This window comes from Thamnophis elegans, chromosome 9 (assembly GCF_009769535.1).
Source record: "Thamnophis elegans isolate rThaEle1 chromosome 9, rThaEle1.pri, whole genome shotgun sequence".
NCBI lineage: Eukaryota > Metazoa > Chordata > Lepidosauria > Squamata > Colubridae > Thamnophis > Thamnophis elegans.
The window spans coordinates 72,732,201-72,754,316 of NC_045549.1; the positions used below are offsets into that span (position 1 = coordinate 72,732,201).

The window sequence follows — 22,116 nt, forward strand, 5'->3', positions numbered from 1 at the left end:
GTGTTTTAGCCACTGAGCCACCGCATCCCTCATCCTGTAGAATTAGCCATTTGTAAAAATTCAAACCCATTTGGAGATTTGCCAGTGCATTTTTTTCTCCCCTCCCAAATTGATTTTGGATGTTCAAAACAATTCTGTTTCCTCAATTGATCTGCAGGGCCAGATGGACTTGGGTGAATCTCCTGAATGAATCTGATGTTTTCAATTCACTTTTTTTCCCCTCCCATATGGTGGGGTTTTTTTTCTCCCCATCCTTGAATTTTAAATGTTCAATTCCTCTCTCCGGGTTGCAAAAGAGTTGGAGGCCATAACGTGTTCGTGAATAATCTCCTTTCTTTATCAGAGCATATTTTCAATTTTGTGGTTGTTTTCTCCTGTATCTGAAAGCGTGGAATGTTACATTTTTTTTACAGGTCTCGCATGGCTGCAGACAATGCGATAATTAACAAGTAGCTGTGTGTTGTTTGGGTACATAAAACCATAAACCCCCCTGTCTGTACCCCCTTCCCTGATTTGTCTGTACCCCCTTCCCTGATTTGAGTCCCCTTCAGGGGAAAGGGCAGCATATAAGTAATAAATCAATCAATCAATTAAATCAATCAATAAAAAAACCCAAAACTACAGTACTTTTTCTCCTTGAAAACTTATGATCAAAAGTGGCGCTTTTTTCCTTCATCCTGCCTGATTTCCTTTTCTTTGAATAGGTGCTTTGAATGTATGCTTTAAGATCATGTAAGACTTGCAAAATGGAACCAAAATGTTTAGCTCCTTCCTTTTTATATTCTTTTTAAGTAGAGCAGAATAGAACAGAACAGAACAGAATAGTGGAATGAAGGAATAGAACAGAACAGAATAGAATAATGGAGAATGGAATGGAATGGAAAAGAAAAAGGAATGAATAGCAATAGCAATAGCAGTTAGACTTATATACCGCTTCATAGGGCTTTCAGCCCTCTCTAAGCGGTTTACAGAGTCAGCATATTGCCCCCACAACAATCCGGGTCCTCATTTTACCCACCTCGGAAGGATAGAAGGCTGAGTCAACCTTGAGCCGGTGAGATTAGAACCATTGAACTGCAGATAACAGTCAGCTGAAGTGGCCTGCAGTACTGCACCCTAACCACTGTGCCACATCGGCTCTATAATATAATAATGGAGAATAGGGTTCATCGACAAAAGGGTGACCGACAAAAGTGTGCCCAACGAAGCCGCGGTGACAAAACCGCGAGTTCTAAACCACACTGACGAATGAGTGCTGAAGCACGCCGACAACAGCGCGCCGACAGAAGCGCGCTCTAAACCTAACCCTAAACCTAACCCTAAACCTAATCCTGACCCTGACCCTTACCTTAACTTAAATTGCGCTTCTGTCGGCGCACTGTTGTCAGCGCGTTGATGACGTCACGGTTTTAGCGCCGCAGTTTTGTCGGCATGCTTTTGTCGTGCGCGCATTTGTCGGATCACAGGAGAATAGAATAGAATAGAGGAATGAAGGAATAGAATAGAACAGAATAATGGAGAATAGAATAGAACAGAAGAATGAATAGAACAGAACAATAATGGAGAATAGAATAGAATAGAATAGAGGAATGAAGGAATAGAACCAAACAGAGTAGAATAGGTTGCAAAAAGGAGATCACATGACTTTGAGACTCCAAGCAATTCCATAAGTACAAACCAGTTGCCAAGCATCTGAATGTCGGTCACATGATACTGGGGATTCTGCAGTGGTCGTAGGTGTGAAAAACGGTCATAAGTCACATTTTTCAGCGCCATTGTAACTCTGAACGGGTCACGAAATGAACTGTTGTCGTGGTGGCTCAGTGGCTAAGGCGCTGAGCTTATCGATCAGAAGGTCGGCAGTTCAGCGGTTCGAATCCTTAGCACCCTGTAACGAAGTGAGCTCCCGTTACCTGTCCCAGCTTCTGCCAACCTAGCAGTTCGAAAGCAGGTAAAAATGCAAGTAGAAAAATAGGGACCCCCTTTGGTGGGAAGGTATCAGCACTCCGTGCGCCTCTGACGTTTAATCATGCCGGCCACATGACCAGAAAGACATCTCCGGACAGCGCTGGCTCTTCGGCTTAGAAATAGATGAGCACTGCCCCTAGAGCCAGGAACGACTAGCATGCATGTGCGGGGAACCTTTACCTTTGCCATAATCGAACCGAGGTGGCGCAGTGGTTAAATGCAGCACTGCAGGCCCTTCAGCTGACTGCAGTTCTGCAGTTCGGCAGTTCTAATCTCACCGGCTCAGGGTTGACTCAGCCTTCCATCCTTCCTAGGTGGGTGAAATGAGGACCCGGATTGTTGGGGGCAATATGCTGACTCTGTAAACCGCTTAGAGAGGGCTGAAAGCCCTATTAAGCGGTATATAAGTCTAACTGCTATTGCTATAAGTCAAATAGTCACTGAACGAATCATTGTGTGTTAAAGACTGGCTATAAATTATTTTTCCTTTCGTTTTTTTTTATTCCCCAATGGAATCTCCTTTGGCTTTGCAGGTGCATCAAAACACAGAGACTCCCAACTATTTCCTCCAACCTTAGTTCCCTCCTCCAACCATACTTTAAACAAAGTCCTTCTTATCATCGCATAGTTTCTATTTTTGGTTCCTTGGCTCGGGGGGGCGGAGCAGGTGGAAAAACCAATATTTGCTGACATCCTATTATTCTTTCTTTGTGTTTCTACTTTTTCCCCATGACTTTATTTGCTTATCTTCATGTTTAGGTTTACATTTCAATGGTCTGTAAATGGTTTGCTCCATTGGGGTTTTTTTTTTTAATTTGTAATTTTTTTCCCCAAAGTCGCTAATAATAGCTGAGATGTATTTTGCAACTAGCCACAACGGAAGAGTTGAAATGAACGGAAAATGAGGCCCTTTAGTGCAAATTCTTTGGGTATTATCTCTGAGTATATGTACAATTCCACCCAACGGATTTTATGGCGACCTCTTGCAAAGGGCAGCTGAATCTTAAGTCGTAAAACCCAGCATGGATCCAGATTTTAATATGGAGAATGCACAACTCTTGTTAATATTGAACTAGCTGATAACCCAGTGTTGTCCCAATCCTCTATTACACAGGAATGGCGATGTCAAGTGGCAACAGTGGCTGTCCTCCCTCCTTCCATTAAATTCGCCACAATTCCTGAAGAGACGAAGGTTTTTGTAGTTTTGTAGTTTTATTAGAATTTGTAGGCCGCCCTTTTCCCTGAGGGGACTCAGGGCGGCTCACATAAAACTAGGAAGGGGGGATAGAGACAACAAAATAGAGACATATACTAAAAATAGTAGGCAACATCCATACAACATTCGGGAGGGCAATTATCCTTATCCCCAGGCCTGACGGGCGAGCCAGTTCTTCAGGCTGTGCGGAAGGCTTGGACGGTGGAGAGGGTACGAATCTCCACAGGGAGCTCGTTCCAAAGGGCCGGGCTACTGCTGAGAAGGCCCTCCTCCTTGTGGTTGCCAGCCGACACTGGCTGGCCGATGGAATACGGAGGAGGCCTAATCTATGTGATCTTATTGGTCGTAGGGAGGTAATTGGCAGAAGGCGGTCTCTCAAGTATCCAGATCCACTGCCATGTAGGGCTTTATGGGTGATTAATAGCACCTTGAAGTGCATCCGGAGATCGACAGGTAGCCAGCGCAGCTCGCGGAGGATAGGTGTTATGCGGGTGAATCGAGGTACACCCGCAATCACTCGCGCGGCTGCGTTCTGCACTAGCTGAAGTCGCCGGATGCTCTTCAAGGGCAGCCCCATGTAGAGCACATTGCAGTATTCCAGCCTGGAGATCACTAGGGCCCGAGTGACTGTTGTGAGCGCCTCCCGATTCAGGTAGGGTCGCAACTGGCGCACCAGGCGAACCTGGGCGAATGCCCCCCTGGTCACAGCCGTTAGGTGGTGGTCAAATGACAGCTGCGGATCCAGGAGGACTCCCAAGTTGCGAACCCTCTCTGAGGGGTATACAATTTGACCCCCCACCGAGTGATGGTATACTAGTCAGATCTTTGGGAGGGAAACACAACAGCCACTCGGTCTTTTCTGGGTTGAGCACAAGCTTGTTAGCCCTCATCCAGCCCATGACGGCCTCAAGACCCCGGCTCATCACATCTACCGCTTCATTGAGTTGGCACGGGGCGGACAGATACAATTGAGTATCGTCCGCATATTGATGGTATCTAATCCCGTGCCTGCGGATGATCTCTCCCAGCGGTTTCATGTAGATGTTGAATAGTAGGGGGGATAAGACCGAACCCTGAGGCACCCCATATTTAGGGGCCTAGGGACGATCTCTGCCCCCCCACTAACACCGACTGCGACCTGTCCGAGAGGTAGGAGGAGAACCACCGTAGCACGGTGCCTCCCACTCCCACCTCCCGCATCGTCGCAGAAGGATACCATGGTCGACGGTATCGAAAGCCGCTGAGAGGTCAAGGAGGACCAGGATGGAGGAATGTCCTTCATCTCTGGCTCTCCAGAGATCCATCAATGCGACCAAAGCGGTTTTCTGTGCTGTAGCCGGGTCTGAAGCCTGACTGGAAGGGGTCTAGGTAGTCTGCTTCCTCCAAGGACCGTTGGAGCTGGAAGGCCACCACCTTCTCAACAACCTTCCCCAGGAAGGGAAGGTTGGAGACCGGGCGATAACTATTAAGGACAGCTGGATCCAAAGATGGTTTCTTTAGGAGGGGTCTCACCACCGCCGCTTTCAGTGCGGCGGGGAAGTTCCCCTCCCGAAGGGAGGCGGTCACAACCGCCTGGATCCAGCCTCGTGTCACCTCACTGCAGTTCGTAACTAGCCATGAGGGACACGGATCCAGAACACAGGTGGAGGCTACAGCTCTCATGGCCTTGTCCACATCCCCGGGGTAAGAGCGACTTCTCCCTGAGCCCTGATTTCAGCCAGAATTAAATTAGTTTTAAAATGTTTTAAAATTGCGCCCCCAGAAGCGTAATTTCTATGTTGGATTTTTTTTTTTGCCCTTACCAGTATTCCCTTGTGAAGCCATTACCATGGCAACTCCATTGTGCTGTACAGTAAAAGCCATTTTATGGTAGGACAGGCTGTATCTTAACAGAACACACACCCAGAGGTGTTAGGGATGTCTTACCCCCACAGTATTTTCTCCAGAGAGTAAGTCATCTGTGTAGCAAATTTGGATGAAATTGCTCAAGGCGTTCCAGAGTTATGCTGGAACACACACACACACACACACACACCACACACCACACACACACGATATAGATAGATAGAGAGATAGAGAGAGAGAGAGAGAGAGAGAGAGAGAGAGATAGATAGATGATAGATAGATAGATAGATATGATAGATAGATAGATAGATAGATAGATAGATAGATAGATAGATAGATATATAGATGATAGATAGAGATAGATGATGGATGGATGGATGGATGGATGGATGGATGGATGGATGGATGGATGGATGGATGGATGGATGGTGGGAAGGATGGAGGGAGAGAGAGAGAGCGCGCTGGTGTTATATGGGAATGATGGTGTAATATTGTGGGCTGATAAATGGTTCTTTAATATTGTCATAGCAGTTGACATATTTTGACAGCTATAGTAAGATTTTGCTTTTACCTCTCTCCCTGGCTCCTTCATTTATGTGGTGTTAAGTCAGGAGCAAGCAGCAAAACTTCTCATCTGGGAAAATATTGCAGAGCTATTCCTGTTTCCATGGTGCTTCCTAAACTCTGAATAAATATGTTTGTCCAGCATGCTGAAGAAGGAGAGGGCAGCCATGAGAGAACTAAAGGTCATATTTTCGAGGTGACAATGGCAGGGTGATCACTCAAAATAAACACAACTGTCCAGCGTGATCTCTTTTCTTGTCTTGTCTTGGGTAGTTGCAATTTCTAAATCCTCATCTTCTTCTCTTCTCCTCCTCCTCCTCTCTCCTCTCCTTCTCCTCCTCATCTTCTTCCTCCTCCTCTCCCTCTTCTTCTTTTCTTTTTCTTCTTCTCCTCCTCCTCCTCTTCTTCCTCCTCCTCTCCCTTTCTTCTTCTTCTTTCTTCTTCTCCTTGTCCTTGTTCTCCTCCTTTTCTTCTTCTCCTCCTCTTCCTCCTTCTCTTCTTCTTTTCTCTTCTCCTTGTCCTTATCTTCCTCCTCCTCCTCTTCTCTTCCTCTTCCTCTTTTTTTTTCTTCTTCCTCTCCTTCTCCTCCTCTTCTTCTCCTCCTCCCCCTCTTCCACTCTGCAAACCCCTTAACACTGCTGATGTTACCAAGTTAGGTCATGAAACGCCTGCAAGAAAACAACCAACCTCAGAGACTACCTCACAGTTCTCCCTGAGCTACAAATATTCTCTTCTACCTGAAGACTCTGTTGGGTTTTCTCTTAATTAGTTTGCTTGTTTATTATTATTTTGACAGAAAGGGAAATATCACAATGAAGGCTTCCCATCCGTTTCCTAGTAAATACATTTAAAAGCAAGACCAGCAAACTTCAACAAAACATCCCTTTCTTTGATCCTGTTGAGCAGACTTCAAAAAATATGGTCATGTCCATCCTTTGGCCCTGGGGGAATGAGCCACAGGCTGTTTGCATCTTCTGGAGAACGTCAGCAGAACAGCTGGTTATCCAAGGTGAAGGGAAAGCGAGAGCATTCCATTTGCATAAGTCGGTCCATAGTTTCTGCGCTCATGAAGGCTGTGACATAAATAGAACATGGAATCATGGAACTGGAAGGGATCTCAGAAGTCAACCAATCAGAATAGAGCTGGACGGGACCTTGGAGGTCCCTTACAGTCCAGCCCCCTGCTCAAGCAGGAGAACCTGTAACATTTCAGATAAAGGCACCGTCCACTTGTCCACTTCTTTAAAACCTCCAATCATGGAGCTTCTGGTGGCAAGCTGTTCCACTGGTTAATTGTCCTCATTGTCAGGAGCTTCTCCTTCTTCGTTCCAGATTGTTTTCTCTCCTGTTTATTTCCATTCATTGTTTCTTGTCCTGCCCTTTGGAAAATAAATTGACCCCCCTCCCTTTGTGGCAGCCCTTCAAATACTGGAATGCTGCATCATGTCATCCCTAATCCTTCTTTCCTCTAGACTGGCCATACCCAAATCCTGCAACCATTCTTCATAGGTTTTAGTCTCCAGCCTTTAATCATCTTCGTTGCTCTTCTTTGCACTTTTCCCAAAGTTTCCACATCATTTGTTTTTGTAATGTGACCAAACTGGATGCATATTCCGGTGTGGCCTTACTAAGGCTTTATAAAGCGATAGTAATACTTCAGGCGATTTTGATTCTATGCCTCTGTTTATACAACCAAGGATTGTATTAGGTATTTTTTTTTTGGCTGCGCCCCACACGACTGACTCATGTTTAAGTGATTAACATTATCAGAGTTGGAAGGGACTTTGTAGTCATCTAGTCCAACCCCCTTCCCAGTAGGAGACCCTACACCATTTCTGACGGAGGGCATCCAGTCTCTTCTTGAAAGCTTCTAGGAAAGCTCCCGCAACTTCCAAAGGCACTTCTGTTCCACTGGTTATTATTCTCACTGTCAGAAAGTTCCTCCTTATTTCTAGGTTAAATATGTCTCCTTGATCAGGTCCCTGATTTAGTGCAATTGTTTGGTCCCTGATGGCCTGCGAAGCTGGCAGCAGAGTCAGACAGTGAGGAGTTTGGGGGGAACATGGGCCATCCTGGAGTCTGGGGAAGCTCTGATGAGGGCTCTGTGTCGGAGGCAGAGAGGGGGCCAGAGCACATTCCAGTTATCAGCTGCCTTCAGAGTCAGACATCAGTGGGGCAGAGGAACAACTGGAGCCTGTTCCCAGTGTGCGCATTGCGCAGAGCTGCCAGAAGCCAAGGACAGTTAAGGCCAAAAAAGGGTGACTTGGGAGTAAGGCTTGGGGACAATTGGCCCCTCCCATAAGACATAAAAGAGGAGCAAACAGCCGTGAGCCTTTACAGGGAGCAATTAGTTCATATGGTCGGTTCAAGCTCTGAGAACTCCTGTTGACTCTGTGCTCCGTTTGGCCTTGCAAAACTAATTGGCAATTAGTTTCTCTGGCAGCATGGGTGCTTATCAACATCACCCGGAAGACTGTTGCAACTCCCAGCAGACAATCTGTCGGACTCTTCGCAGACGGTTGATGAATCATGACGGGCTGTGAATGACCACAGGTGGGTGAAACGAGGACCCAGACTGTGGGGGGCGATATGCTGACTCTGTAAACTGCTTAGAGAGGGCTGAAAGCCCTATGAAGCGGTATATAAGTCTAACTGCTATTGCTATTGCTATAATTCACCATGGCCATCAAAACCACGGTAGACAAAACCGCGCTCGACGAAAGCGCGTACGTGACGTCATCATCAGCGCGACGGAAAAAAATTACAAATAAATTAAATTGAAATTAAAATAAAATTAAAGCAAGCCGATTCACATAAAGGTAAGGGTTAGGGTTAGGGTTAGGGTTAGGGTTAGGGTTAGGGTTAGGGTTAGGTTAGGGTTAGGGTTAGGGTTAGGTTTAGGGTTACGTTAAGCGTTAGGGTTAGGGTTAGCGTTAGGTTAAGGGTTAGCGTTAGGTTTAGCGTTAGGTTAAGGGTTAGGGTTAGGGTTAGGTTTAGGGTTAGGTTAAGGGTTAGGGTTAGGGTTAGGGTTAGGGTTAGGTTAGGGTTAGGTTTGGGGGGGTTAGGGTAAGGTTTTCGCTTTAATTTTAAATTACCGCTCACAGCGCGATGTTTTCGTCGCGCTGTGATGACGTCACGTACGCGCTTTCGTCGAGCGCGCTTTTGTCTACCGCGGTTTTGTGGGGGAACCATAATTCACAGCTGTTTAAATAAAAGAGGGGCTAAGATTGTGATTTATGCTTCCTCAGAAGCCTAGGTCAGAACAGCAATATAAAAAAAAAATGCAAAAATGCAAAGATTTTTCTGAGGACCACCGGTTGGTGACCGCCGGGATAGAGAACACTTTCTCATTTAGCCGCTGCTCATTTTCACAATCCCAAGTTTGTCCCGGTGCGCCGTCTAATGCTTCGGTTGCAGTTGAGTCATTTTTACTCCTCTTTTGGGTTGGTAGGTTTTGAACAGTCTCTCTATTCTTCTGGGGAAAGCCAAGGATGGATGAACTTGGCAAGCTGGCCCCAGGCGAAACAATACTAGATCTTTTAAAGGAACAAATGCTTGCTTCAATGCTCCAAGCATTGTTTCAAGGCAGGATGGTAAATAGTGTTAAGACTTTAAAAAATAATAATCAAACACCTTTCCATTCAAAGGGGAGGTGGAAAAATAGAAGTTTGCATGGAGCCGCCTAACGACTACTTTCCTTGTCTGGAAATTGTGAGGTTGCCCTCCAGTCAATAGGACGTTTTTACAATGCCCTAAAGAGATAAAGTCTTGATTACAACAGCTTTTCCACTCCTGGCTGCCCCTGTAGTCCGTACGATCAGATTTATGTTCTTTCTAACAAAGCGGTTAAGTCCTCCAATTATTTTTTTTCCTGGGACAATCGATTCAGGGTGGCTTCAGTTGGGAGCAAGCTTTGTTGTTCTTAGTTGCGAAGTTATGCTCGACCAGTGGTGGGTTTCAAAAAAATTTGAAGCCGGGGTGGTGCAGTGGTTAAATGCAGCACTGCAGGCTACTTCAGCTGACTGCAGTTCTGCACTTCGGCTGTTCAAATCTCACCGGCTCAGGGTTGACTCAGCCTTCCATCCTTCCAAGGTGGGTAAAATGAGGACCCGGATTGTTGTTGGGGGCAATATGCTGACTCTGTAAACCACTTAGAGAGGGCTGAAAGCCCTATGAAGCGGTATATAAGTCTAACTGCTATTGCTATTCTGTAGGTATGGCCTGCTTTTCGGGTCCACCGGTGGAACCTCTTCTAACCGGTTCGGTAGATTTGACGAACCGGTTCTACCGAATAGGTGCGAACTGGTAGGAACCCACCTCTGTGCTCGATCCATCGCGACCCCATGGACAGCCTTCTTCCAGGCCTTCCAGAGTCCATTGAAGCTCACGTCGACTGCTTCCGTGACTCCATCCAGCCACCTCCTTCTCTGCCATCCCCTTCTTCTTTTGCCCTCAATCTTTCCCAGCCATGAGGCTCTTCTCCAGGGAGTCCTTCCAGTGGTAGCAATAGTTAGACTTACATACCGCTTCATAGGGCTTTCAGCCCTCTCTAAGCGGTTTACAGAGTCAGCATATTGCCTCCACAGTCTGGGTCCTCATTTTACCCACCTCGGAAGGATGGAAGGCTGAGTCAACCTTGAGCCTGGTGGGATTTGAACAGCCGAACTGCTGAACTGCAGTCAGCTGAAGTAGCCTGCAGTGCTGCATTTAACCACTGCGCCACCTCGGCTCATCAGTAGTAAACTGGTGGGTTCCTCACCAGTTTACTACTGGTTCGCTGAAATTTTGTGCATGCATCAACCTATTTTCTAAAGCCCCTGAAGGCCAGACAAGGAATAATGGATGGAAACTGAACATGGTAGAGATTCAACCTGGAAATAAGGAGGAATTTTTCGACAGTGAGAACCATCAACCCATGGAACAGAAGTTGCCTTTGGAAGTTGTGGGAGCTTCATCCCTGGAGGCTTTCAAGAAGAGACTGGACTGCCATCTGTCAGAAATGGTGCAGGGTCTCCTGCTTGGGTGGGAGTTGGACTAGATGTCCTACAAGGTGCCTTCCAACTCTCTAAATCTAAATAGTTGTCCCATCTTTTCTTGAAAATGTCCAGTGAAGGAACATCCACAATTTGCACAGGCGAGCTGTTTCATTCGTGACCCGTCAAAACCGCAGTCCACTAAAGTGCGCCCGATTAAAGCGCGTACCTGACGTCATCAGCAGCGCGACAAATAAAATAAAAAATAAATTAAATTAAAATTAAAATTAAATTAAAGCAAGCCGATTCACATAAAGGTAAGGGTTAGGGTTAGGGTTAGGGTTAGGGTTAGGGTTAGGGTTAGCGTTAGGTTAAGGGTTAGCGTTAGGTTTAGCGTTAGGTTAAGGGTTAGGGTTAGGGTTAGGGTTAGGTTTAGGGTTAGGTTAAGGGTAAGGCTTAGGGTTAGGTTTAGGGTTAGGTTTGGGGGGGCTAGGTTTAGATTTACGGATTAATTTTAAGTTTACCGCTCACAGCGTGCTGTTTTCGTCGCGCTGTGATGACGTCACGTACGCGGTTTCGTCGAGCGCGCTTTAGTCTACCGCGGTTTTGTGGTGGAACCGTTTCATTGATTAATCCTTCTACTGTCAGGAAATTCCTCCCTATTTCTAGGTTGAATGTCCTTCTGGTGTCCAGCCTTCTGGTGCTTTGGAGAATAGGTTGACCTTCTCTTCTCCTTCAAGCATTGTATCTCCCCTAAACCTTCTCTTCATTAGACTTCATTATGCAGTGTTTATGCAGGGAAGCGTTATTATTACTATTATTATTCACATGTTGGATTTATATCATGGGCACATAAAATAGCACTCCCTTTCCTTGCAATTTTTTTTCAATGCCCTTCGCGATGGGTTGCATTGAGAGATTTTGAACAGCGCCACTGTTCGTGGCTGCACATTTTTATGACTACCAGATCTGGAGGAAAGGAAAGCATTCCATTTTTTCCTGCATCATTTCGACTAGGTTAGGGTGAAGGTTAAGGACAGATTGTTATGGAGAAGACCTCTCTTTCTGGTTCCCAAAGAGTGGACAACGACTTGATGGAACTTAATAAATCAACCAGGGTTTACTACATCCCCCCTTAGGCATGAAAACTGACTGGGCGACTTTAGTCCAATCACCAGGAAACTGGGAGTTCTAGTCCAACTTTAACGCTGAAAGCTGATTGGATGACTTTGGGACAGTCACCAGGAGACAGGGAGTTCTAGTTCAACTTTAGACATGAAAACTGATTGGAGACTGGGAGTTCTAGTCCAACCTTAGGCCTGAAAGCTGACTCGGTGACTTTGGGCCAATCACCAGGAAACTGGGAGTTCTAGTCCAACTTTAGCGCTGGAAGCTGATTGGATGACTTTGGGCCAATCACCAGGAGACTGGGAGTTCTAGTCCAACTTTAGACATGAAAACTGATTGGAGACTGGGAGTTCTAGTCCAACCTTAGGCCTGAAAGTTGACTCGGTGACTTTGGGCCAATTACCAGGAAACCGGGAGTTCTAATCCAACTTTAGGCATGAAATCTGATTAGATGACTTTGGTCCAACCACCAGGAGAGAGGGAGTTCTAGTCCAACTTTATGCATGAAAGCTGACTGGGTGACTTTGGTCCAATCACCCGGAGACTGTGAGTTCGAGTCCAAAATTAGCCATGAAAGCTGATTGGATGAGTTTGGTCCAATCACCAGGAGACTGGGAGTTCTAGTCCAACCTTGAAAGCCAGCTAGGTAACGTTAGGCCTGTCACTCTCTCACACCCCAAGCCACCTCACAGGGTTGTTGTTTGGGGAAAAATAGGAGGGAGGGAGGAATATTAGGTACGTCTGTCTCCTTAAATGATGCACAAAAATAATAAAAGTGAGATTAAAACAAAATCTTTAAAATATAGCGAGTCAGCATGGAATAGTCTCGATGTTCTCAGAATGCTTCTCTGCTAAAATGTCACAATTTGAAATTGTGCAGCTCTTTATCCTTACCTGCCAAGGGGCATTTTTTAAAACTTGGAAAAGAAATCAAGGTGATTTCTTGAGGAATCTCGTCAAACCACACCATCACTCTTTTAGCTTGGAGCCAACGAAAGGACGAAAAAGAAGCTCTGATGGAATAGAATATACAAGGAGAAAAGCAGAACATGTGTTTTTTTTGAGTTTTTATTTTATACACATAAGCACATCAACAGAACACATAAACACATTAACAAAAATAACCACGTAACTTAAAAACAACATAGGAACAAGAAGTTCCATCGTATATCATACAGCAGTTCCGAATCGGTTTCTTTGCAGTTAGTGTTTTCCCTTCTATACATTTCTATCTTGCGTTCATAATCTCCTTATTCGTTATCCATTTTTATATACATTTCTTTATTTGTTTATACTTAGCTACTTATGATCAAGTATTATTTACCTATATTGTGCTTTATATTTTTACTGTCATTTATTCTCTTACATACAGTTATAGGCATACATTCACATAGTTATTCTTTTTCTTTGCCATTCTTATATTATTATTATTCTATTTAAAAGGTTATAAGGTATAATTTGGAATGTATTGTTTACCATCCTTCACACCTGCTATGACACCACCTTATTTTCTCTTTCCTTTCTTTTCTCCCTCCCTTTCTTCTCTACTTCCTTCCTTCCTCTTCTCCTTCCCCTTCTTCCTTCCCTTACTTCTCCCCTACTCCTACCTCCTGTCTTCTCCTTCCTACCCTCTCTCCTTCTCTTTTTCTCTCTTCCTCCCTCCTCTCCTTCTCTTTCTCTCCCTCCCACCCACCTCTCCTTACCTCTTTCTTCTTCCCCTACCTCTCCTCCACATCTCACCTTATTTTCTCTTTCCTTTCTCCCTCCCTTCCTTCTCTACTTCCTTCCTTCCTCCTCTCCTTCCCCTTCTTCCTTCCCTTACTTCTCCCCTACTTCTGCCCTCTTTCTTCTCCTTCCTACCCTCTCTCCTTCTCTTTTTCTCTCTTCTCCCTCTCCTTCTCTTTCTCTCCCTTCTACCCACCTCTCCTTACAAAAGCAGAACGTTTTATTCTTCTCATATAGTGTCAGAAATCAGGATCACCTCTTAACAACTAATTCCAGGAAAATCCACATTTGAGGTCGGGAAGCCCATTCCACGCTTTTTTTTTTTTAAGAGAGATTTCTGCCAAAATTTTGGACAGTCCCAATTTAGGTGATGCTACAGGTTTCAAATCTGTTTTGTATCTTCTCTCCGCCTCTGGCCCTTATAAAAAAAAATGCGGAGCACAGACATTAAATGCCGGGCATGTTATTTGAAACGTAAATCTAGTTTTCAGCGTTCCTCTATTCCTGTGATAAGCAGGTTTGGCTGCAAAGCCCAAGGGAAGCTTATACAGGAATTTCTCAACTTAGAAAACAAGCAAGCCAAGGGAAGGAAGGAAGGAAGGAAGGAAGGAAGGAAGGAAGGAATCTCTCCTTGATTAGTTTTGAATTAAATGAAAAGTACATGGGGAGGGGGGGGGAGAAACCAGGGTGTCAGATCTCCAAACCAAACCTGAGTGCTGTGTGGATATATTTTTCTTGCTGAGAACAGCGAAAATCAGGATTAAATTCCTTCCCTGGGCCCTGATTGCTACACATTCGACATCCTTACAGTGGGGGCATTTTACATGTTCGTTATTTGTTTGCCCCTTAAGTCACAGGTTGGTGTTGCGTTGCAAGCTCTCATTTTGCTGAGCCAAAAGATTCTCAGTGATTGCTATGACCTTAATAAAGTGCCTTTCACGTCTACACCTCTTTGATTGCCCTTAGCTGTGTACATTTCATAACAACTGGTCCTGAAGCCGCCTCTGGGTCGATATGTTGAAAGAATAAAATAGAATTTGGATAGAATAGAATAGAACAGAAGAGACAGAATAGAATAGACTAGACTAGAATAGAATAGAATAGAATAGAATAAAGGATAGAATAAGGATTAGAATAGAACAATATAGAATAGAAGTAGAATTTGGATAGAATAGAATAGAACAGAAGAGACAGAATAGAATAGAATAGAATAGAATAGAATAGAATAGAATAGAATAGAATAAAGGATAGAATAAGGATTAGAATAGAATAGAATAAAACAGAATAAGATAGAATAAGATTAGAATAGAATAGAATAGAACAATAAAGGCTAGAATAAGATCAGAATAAAATAGGATAGGATAGGAGTAGAATAGAATAAGAATAGAATAAGAGAATAAGGATTAAAATAGAATAGAAGTAGAGTAGAATAGAATAGAATAAGGATTAGAATAGAATAGGAGTAGAATAGAATAGAATAATAATAGAATAAGATAGAATAAGAATTAGAATAGAATAAGGATTAGAATAGAATAGAATAGAATTCTTTATTGGCCAAATGGATTGATTGGACACACAAGGAATTTGTCTTTGGTGCAGATGCTCTCAGTGTACATCAGGAGAATAAAATACATTCATGAAGAATAAAAAGATACACAATACTTAGGGATAGCCAAGGTTACTAATAAGCTATCATATCATATTAGGAAAAAATTAAAAACAATATAAATTGAAAAATACAAACAACATGGTTATAGTCATAAGTGGGAGGAGATAGGTACTAGGAAGGATGAGTAGAATAATAGTAATGCAGTTTTAGTAAATTATTTGACAGTGTTCTGGGAATTAGTTGTTAAGCAGAGTGATGGCATTCGGGGAAAAACTGTCCTTGTGTCTAGTTGTTCTGGTGTGCAGTGCCCTATAGCGTCGTTTTGAGGGTAGGAGTTGAAACAATTTATGCCCAGATGCGAGGGGTCTGTAGATATTTTCACGGCCCTCTTTTTGACTCGTGCAGTATGCAGGTCCTCAATGGAAGGCAGGTTGGTAGCCACTGTTTTTCCTGCAGTTCTAATAATCCTTTGAAGTCTCTGACTGTCTCGTTGAGTTGCAGAGCCAAACCAGACAGTTATGGAAGTGAAGATGACAGACTCAGTAATTCCTCTGTAGAACTGAATCAGCAGCTGAATTCATGAATGGATGAATGAATGACAGTGGCGGGTTTCAATAAAGGAGAATATGTGTAGGTCAGGGTTGAAATGAGGGGTCCTTGCTGCTCTCTGAGCCTGCTTGTTTTCTTGTTTTCTTTTGTTACCCAATTAGGTAACATCATCAGTGGTAGAGGGGTGGGGGGATTTTGGTGGCTAGGATATGAATATGATCAGAGACTGAAATGGCCGCTGTCTACGTCTGTTGTGGCCCACCAGCGGCGAGCAAAGCTGGGCGCAGATTCGGACAGTGAGGATTTTGGGGAGGAAGATGGGCCAGTCCTGGAGTCTGGGGAAGGCTCTGATGAGGGCTCTGTGTCGGAGGCAGAGAGGGGGCCACAGCTGTATGCCAGCTATCAGCTGCCTTCAGAGTCAGACATCAGTGACGCAGAGGAACAGCTGGAGCCTGTTCCCAGTGTGAGCATGCACAGTGTTGCCAGACGAAAGGAACTACTAAAGAACAGATTTAGATTTAGATTTAGATTTGGTTTATTTATATGCCGCCCTTTTCCGGGAGGGACTCAGGGCGGCGAACAACTCAAAAGGGGAGAGGAGAAACATAGAACACAATACAAATAGTTAAAATAGCCAAGAATCGCACAACCACACAGGTCGAGAGGGGAGGGGAACTCATCACCCCCAGGCCTGCCGGCAAAGCCAGGTTTTGATGGCTTTTCGGAAGGCCTGGAGAGAGGTGAGGGTCCAAATCCCTGCGGGGAGTTCGTTCCAGAGGGCCGGAGCTGCCACAGAGAAGGCCCTCCCCCGGGTAGTAGCCAGATGACATTGGCTGGTAGACGGAACCCGGAGGAGGCCGACCCTGTGTGATCTAATGGGTCTTTGGGAGGTAATTGGCAGCAGGCGGTCTCTCAAGTACCCAGGTACCAACAGGGTTCAACGGGAGTAAGAGCAGACAATGAATGGCCCCTCCCAGAGGAAATGAAAGAGGAGCGAAGGGTGGAGTGGAGTTTGCAGGAGACCATTAGTTCGATTTAATTGGTTCGTGATTCTCCGAGACTCCTTGCCAAGTTTTGCAGATATCGGCTTGGCAGCTCTCCAAGCCAGATAAGGTCTGTGACCGTAAATCCTCCCTTGAAAGACTTTGCTGCATGGGAATGAGCAGAACTCACAGCAAATTAATCAAAGGGGTTTTTGTTGGGACCAGGAGTTTGTTTCATGCTCTCGGGAAGCCTCCGTCAGAACAGTGTTGTTTTGTTTTCCACCATGGCCACACCCATCCAAGCTGACCCCTGTCGGGGGCACCATATACGGCCTTCCCAAGCTCTAGTCCTTTTTGTTGGCAGAGGATTGCAGGAGGCCGTCACGGCTGAAAACGGAGCCCGGGTGGACCGTGCATGGCCCGCCTACGCTCCATTTTCATTGGCAGAGGCCCGGCAGGCCGGTTCTTCACCATTTCCAGGGTGGGCCCAATCTAACCACCTTGCGGGCTGGATGCAGCCCGCAGGGCTTCAGTTTGACACACCTGCAGTAATTAGCGATTGACGTCTACGGTATTTTGAGGTCAGCAGGTGTGAAATAATTGCTTTAGGAGAGGCTTGAAGACTGAATCTTGCCGGTGTGAAAGTGGTGAGCTACTGATCTAATGGTCTGCTGGTGCAGAAGTAAATTTTCCATTGTTTGTGTACAGGGGAGTCCTTGGCTTATAAACCGTTCATTTTATGTCTGTGGAGATACTCACTCGTCCAGGTCAGGGTTGTCCCAAAGGTGCTTTTTCCAAAAGGCAACCGGACTTCATTTTTTCCTTGAAGAGGTTTTGCTTCTCATCCAAGAAGCTTCTTTGGTTCTGACTGAAGAAGCTTCTTCAGAAGTGAAGAAGCTTCTTGGATGAGAAGCGAAACCTCTTCAAGGAAAAACGAAGTCCGGTTGCCTTTTGGAAAAAAGCAACCATTTGTCTTGTGACCTTTCGAAATGACAACGTTCACTGAAAAATGTGGCCGTGTTTCACACTTACGACCATTGCCGCGTCCCCGTGGTCATGTGATCAAAATTCAGGCGCTCGGCAGCCGCCTCGTACTTAAGATAATTCCAGGAGTCACGTGATCTTCTTTTGCGACCATCAGATAAGCAATGGGGATGCCAGATTCACTTAACAACTGTGTTACTAACTTAACAACGGACGTGATTCACTTAACAATGGTGGCAAGCAAGATCATAACAATGGAGCAAAACTCACTCAACAACTGTCTTTTTTAGCAATGGAACCTTTGGGCCTCCATTGCAGTCGTAAGTCAAGGACCAGCTGTTGTAAGGTGAGTTACAACAGTTCATTTAGTGACCAGCAATGCAAAAAAAAAGGAACTTATGACCGTTTTTCAAACTTACAAACCTTTGCAGCATCAAAGTTCAGGTGCTTGGCCACTGATTCACATTTATGACCGTTCCTGTGTCCCAAGGTCACATGATCCCCTTTGGCGACCTTCTGTGAAGACAGACTCACTTCATAACTATGCTACTCATTTAATGACAGCGGCAATCCAGTTGGCAAAAGTGAGGAGGATAGTCGTAAAAGGGAGCAAAAAACTCACTTGGCAAACACCTCACTGAGTGACGGAAATGTCAGGCTCAATTGGAGGACTGCCTGTACTTGGGCAGTGTGTTCGCCTGCATGAAAGAAAGTTGAGCTAGCCAGCAACTACCTCTAGTAATCCACTTGAGGATAATAGTATACAGCCTGGGTGAGCCAAGTAGTAAATTACCGTATTTTTCGGAGTATAAGACGCATTTTTCCCTCAAAAAGAGGCTGAAAATCTGGGTGCGTCTTATACACTGAATACAGCAGTTTTTGTGTCCCGAAACCCCGCCCCCTTTGCAAAAATGGCCATGCATAGGCTTTAGGAGGCATATAGAGTGCTCCTGGGGGCTGGGGAAGGCAAAAATGAGCAAAAACAGGGCCTTTTATGCTCAATTTTGCCCCCCACCCCACCCCCAGGAGCACTCTATAAACCTCCTAAAGGCTACACATGCTCTTTTTAAAAAAAAACAGCCCCGTTTTTGCAACAAACAGGCTGATTTGGGGAAGTTTGCAGAGTGCAAAACCTTTTTTTTTTTTAAATTTGCCTGTTCAAAACCTTGGTGTGTCTTATACTCCGAAAAATATGGTAAGTATGGGAGCAGTTTGACTAGTCTGGCGTGTTGACATTTTTAGCTGGTCTGGAGTGGAGGGGATGTTCTTGCAGAAGTCCTAATTTCCTCCACGTGACTTGGCAACCGAGCAAACCAGATAATCCAATTCATAAAAGAGAACCTGAATGATTCAGACCGCACTGGCCAGTTTTACACGAATAACTTTTGCCTGTGAGACGGTTTCATTTATCCTTATCGCTTCCTGCCTCGTATCTAGAATAGAATAGAATAGAATAGAATAGAATATAGGCTAAGACGCTGAGCTTGTTGATCAATCAAGAGTTCAAATCCCTAGCGTCACGTAACGGAGTGAGCTCCCATTACTTGTCTCAGCTTCTGCCAACCTAGCAGTTTGAAAGCACGTAAAAATGCAAGTGGAAAAATAGGGACCACCTTTGGTGGGAAGGTAACAGCGTTCCCTGCGCCTTCGGGAGTTGAATCATGCCAGCCACATGACCACGGAGATGTCTTCGGACAGCGCTGGCTCTTTGGCTTTGAAACGGAGATGAGCACCATGCCTTAGAGTTGGGAACAACTAGCACGTATGTGTGAGGGGAACCTTTACCTTTACCTATTGCACTGAACTGTGAAATATTGATACAATACAATAGCAGAGTTGGAAGGGACTTTGGAGGTCTTCTAGTCCAACCCCCTGCCTAGGCAGGAAATCCTATACCGTTTCAGACAAATGGCTATCCAACATCTTCTTAAAAACCTCCAGTGTTGGAGCATTTACAACTTCTGGAGGCAAGCTGTTCCACTGATTAATTGTTCTGTCAGGAAATTTCTCCTCAGTTCTAAGTTGCTTCTCCCCTTGATTAGTTTGCACCCATTGCTTCTTGTTCTACCCTCAGATGCCTTGGAAAATAGTTTGACTCCCTCTTCTTTGTGGCAACCCCTGAGATATTGGAACACTGCTACGTATCATGTCCTCCCCTAGTCCTTCTTTCTATTATACTAGACATCCCCAGTTCCTGCAACCGTTCTTCATATGTTTAGTATCCAGTCCCCTAATCATCTTGTTGCTCTTCTCTGCACTCTTTCTAGAGTTTCCACATCTGTTTTACATCGTGGCGACCAAAACTGAATGCAGGATTCCAAGTGTGGCCTTACCAAGGCTTTATAAAGTGGTATTAACCCTTCACGTGATCTTGATTCCATCCCTCTGTTGATGCAGCCTAGAACTGTGTTAGCTTTTTTGGCAGCTGCTGCACACGGCTGGCTCCTATTTAAATGGTTGTCCACTAGGACTCCAAGATCCCTTTCACAGTTACTACTGTTGAAGCAAGGTACCGCCTATACTGTACCTGTGCATTTCGTTTTTCTTGCCTAAATGTGGAACCTTACGCTTTTCACCATTGAATTTAATTTTATTAGATAGTGCCCAATGTTCAAGTTTGTCAAAATCCTTCTGTATCTTAAGCCTGTCTTCTGGAGTGTTGGCTATTCCTGCCAGCTTGGTGTCATCTGCAAATTTGATGAGTTCCCCATTTATTCCCTCATCCAAATCATTGATGAAGATGTTGAAGAGTCCTGGGCCCAAAACAGGGCCTTGGGGTCCTCCACTGCATGCTTTCCTCCATGTAGATGCAGTTCCATTGAGGACTACACGTTGAGTGCGGTTGGTCAGCCAGTTACAAATCCATCTAGTGTTGATGCTGTCTAACCCACATTCTTCTACTTTATCTAGTAGTAGGTTATGGTCTACCTTATCAAATGCCTTATTGAAGTCCAAGTAAACTATATCAACGGCATTCCTCTGCTCCACTGATTTTGTCACATTATCAAAGAATGCCATAAGATTAGTCTGGCATGATCTCTTTTTGACAAACCCATGTTGGCTTTTGGCTATTACTTTGTTTGCTTCTAGGTGTTCGCTAATTCGTTGCTTGATTATCTTTTCCAGAATCTTTCCTGGTATTGAGGTCAGGCTGATAGGTCTGTAGTTTCCTGGATCTGTTTTTTTCCCCTTTTTTGAAGATGGGAACCACATCAGCTTTTTTCCAGTCCTCTGGCAGTTCCCCGGTGCTCCAGGATCTCTGAAAGATATAGTTCAGTGGTTCTGAGATCTCGTCTGCCAGTTCCTTCAGACCCTGGGGTGTAATCCATCCGGTCCTGGTGATTTGAACTCGTCTAGGGTAGACAGGTGCTCACTTACCATTTTCTTCCCTATTTCAACTTGTGTTCCTAATCTGATTTTTGTGGTGCTGTTTTTGATAGGCTGGAGTGTTTTATCCCTTTGTGTAAAGATAGATGCAAAACATGAGTCAAATAGTTCTGCTTTCTCCCTGTTGCTTGTCGCCTTCTTGTCACTTTCTCCCAGCAATGGACCAATTGTTTCCTTAACTTTTTTCTTGTTTTTAACATGTTGGAAGAAGCTTTTTTGTTATTTTTTACTTTTGTGGCAAGCCTTAGCTTTCCTCACTTCATCTTTACATGCTTGGGCTATTTGCTGATATTCTGCCTTAGTTATGTCCCCCGCTTCCCACTTTTTATACTTAATTTTTTTGTCTTTCAATTTTTCAGAGAGTTCTTTATGCAGCCATGCTGGTTTCTTTTGAGAGCTGTTATTTTTCTTCTTCATCGGTATTGTGCTAGACTGGGCTTTTGTAATCTCATTTTTTCAAAATTTCCCAAGCTTCTTGAGTTGTTTTCCCCTTGAAGATTCTCATCCATGGAATTTTTCCCAAATTCTCTCTAAGTTTATTGAAATTTGCTCTCTTAAAGTCCAAGACTCTAGTTTCACTTTGTTCTACTACTTGTGTTTCCATAATGTTGAATTCCAATATTGCATGGTCACTTGCCCCCAGGGTTCCCTTGGAGCCAAGGTGGCGCAGTGGTTAAATGCAGCACTGCAGGCTACTTCAGCTGACTGCACTTCTGCAGTTCGGCTGTTCAAATCTCACCGGCTCAGGGTTGACTCAGCCTTCCATCCTTCCGAGGTGGGTAAAATGAGGACCCGGATTGTTGTTGGGGGCGATATGCTGAATCTGTAAACTGCTTAGAGAGGGCTGGAAGCCCTATGAAGCGGTATATAAGTCTAACTGCTATTGCTATTGCTATTCAACACCTTCTATCATTTCCTCTCTTGTTAGTCAGAATGAAGTCCAATATGGCTGATCCCCTTGTTCCCTTCTCTACTTTTGGGGAAACAAAGTTGTCTGCTAGGTTTGTTAGGAACCTGTTGGATCTTCCACTTGGTGCAGAGTTTGTTTCCCAGTTGATGTCAGGGTAGTTAAAATCCCCCAGTACTATTGTGGTGTGCTTCCTAAAATAAGATTAAAATACGTGACCCGACAAAAGCGCGAACGTCAAAAGCATGCCGACAAAACCGTGGTGCTAAAACCACGAT

At 44.7% G+C, this 22,116-nt stretch overlaps 1 protein-coding gene across 3 annotated transcripts in view; it reads left to right on the forward strand.

The window, feature by feature from the left end:
* Nucleotides 1–22,116, forward strand: part of C9H4orf19 (chromosome 9 C4orf19 homolog) — a 44,115-nt gene that overhangs the window by 10,549 nt on the left and 11,450 nt on the right. The window lies entirely within an intron of this gene.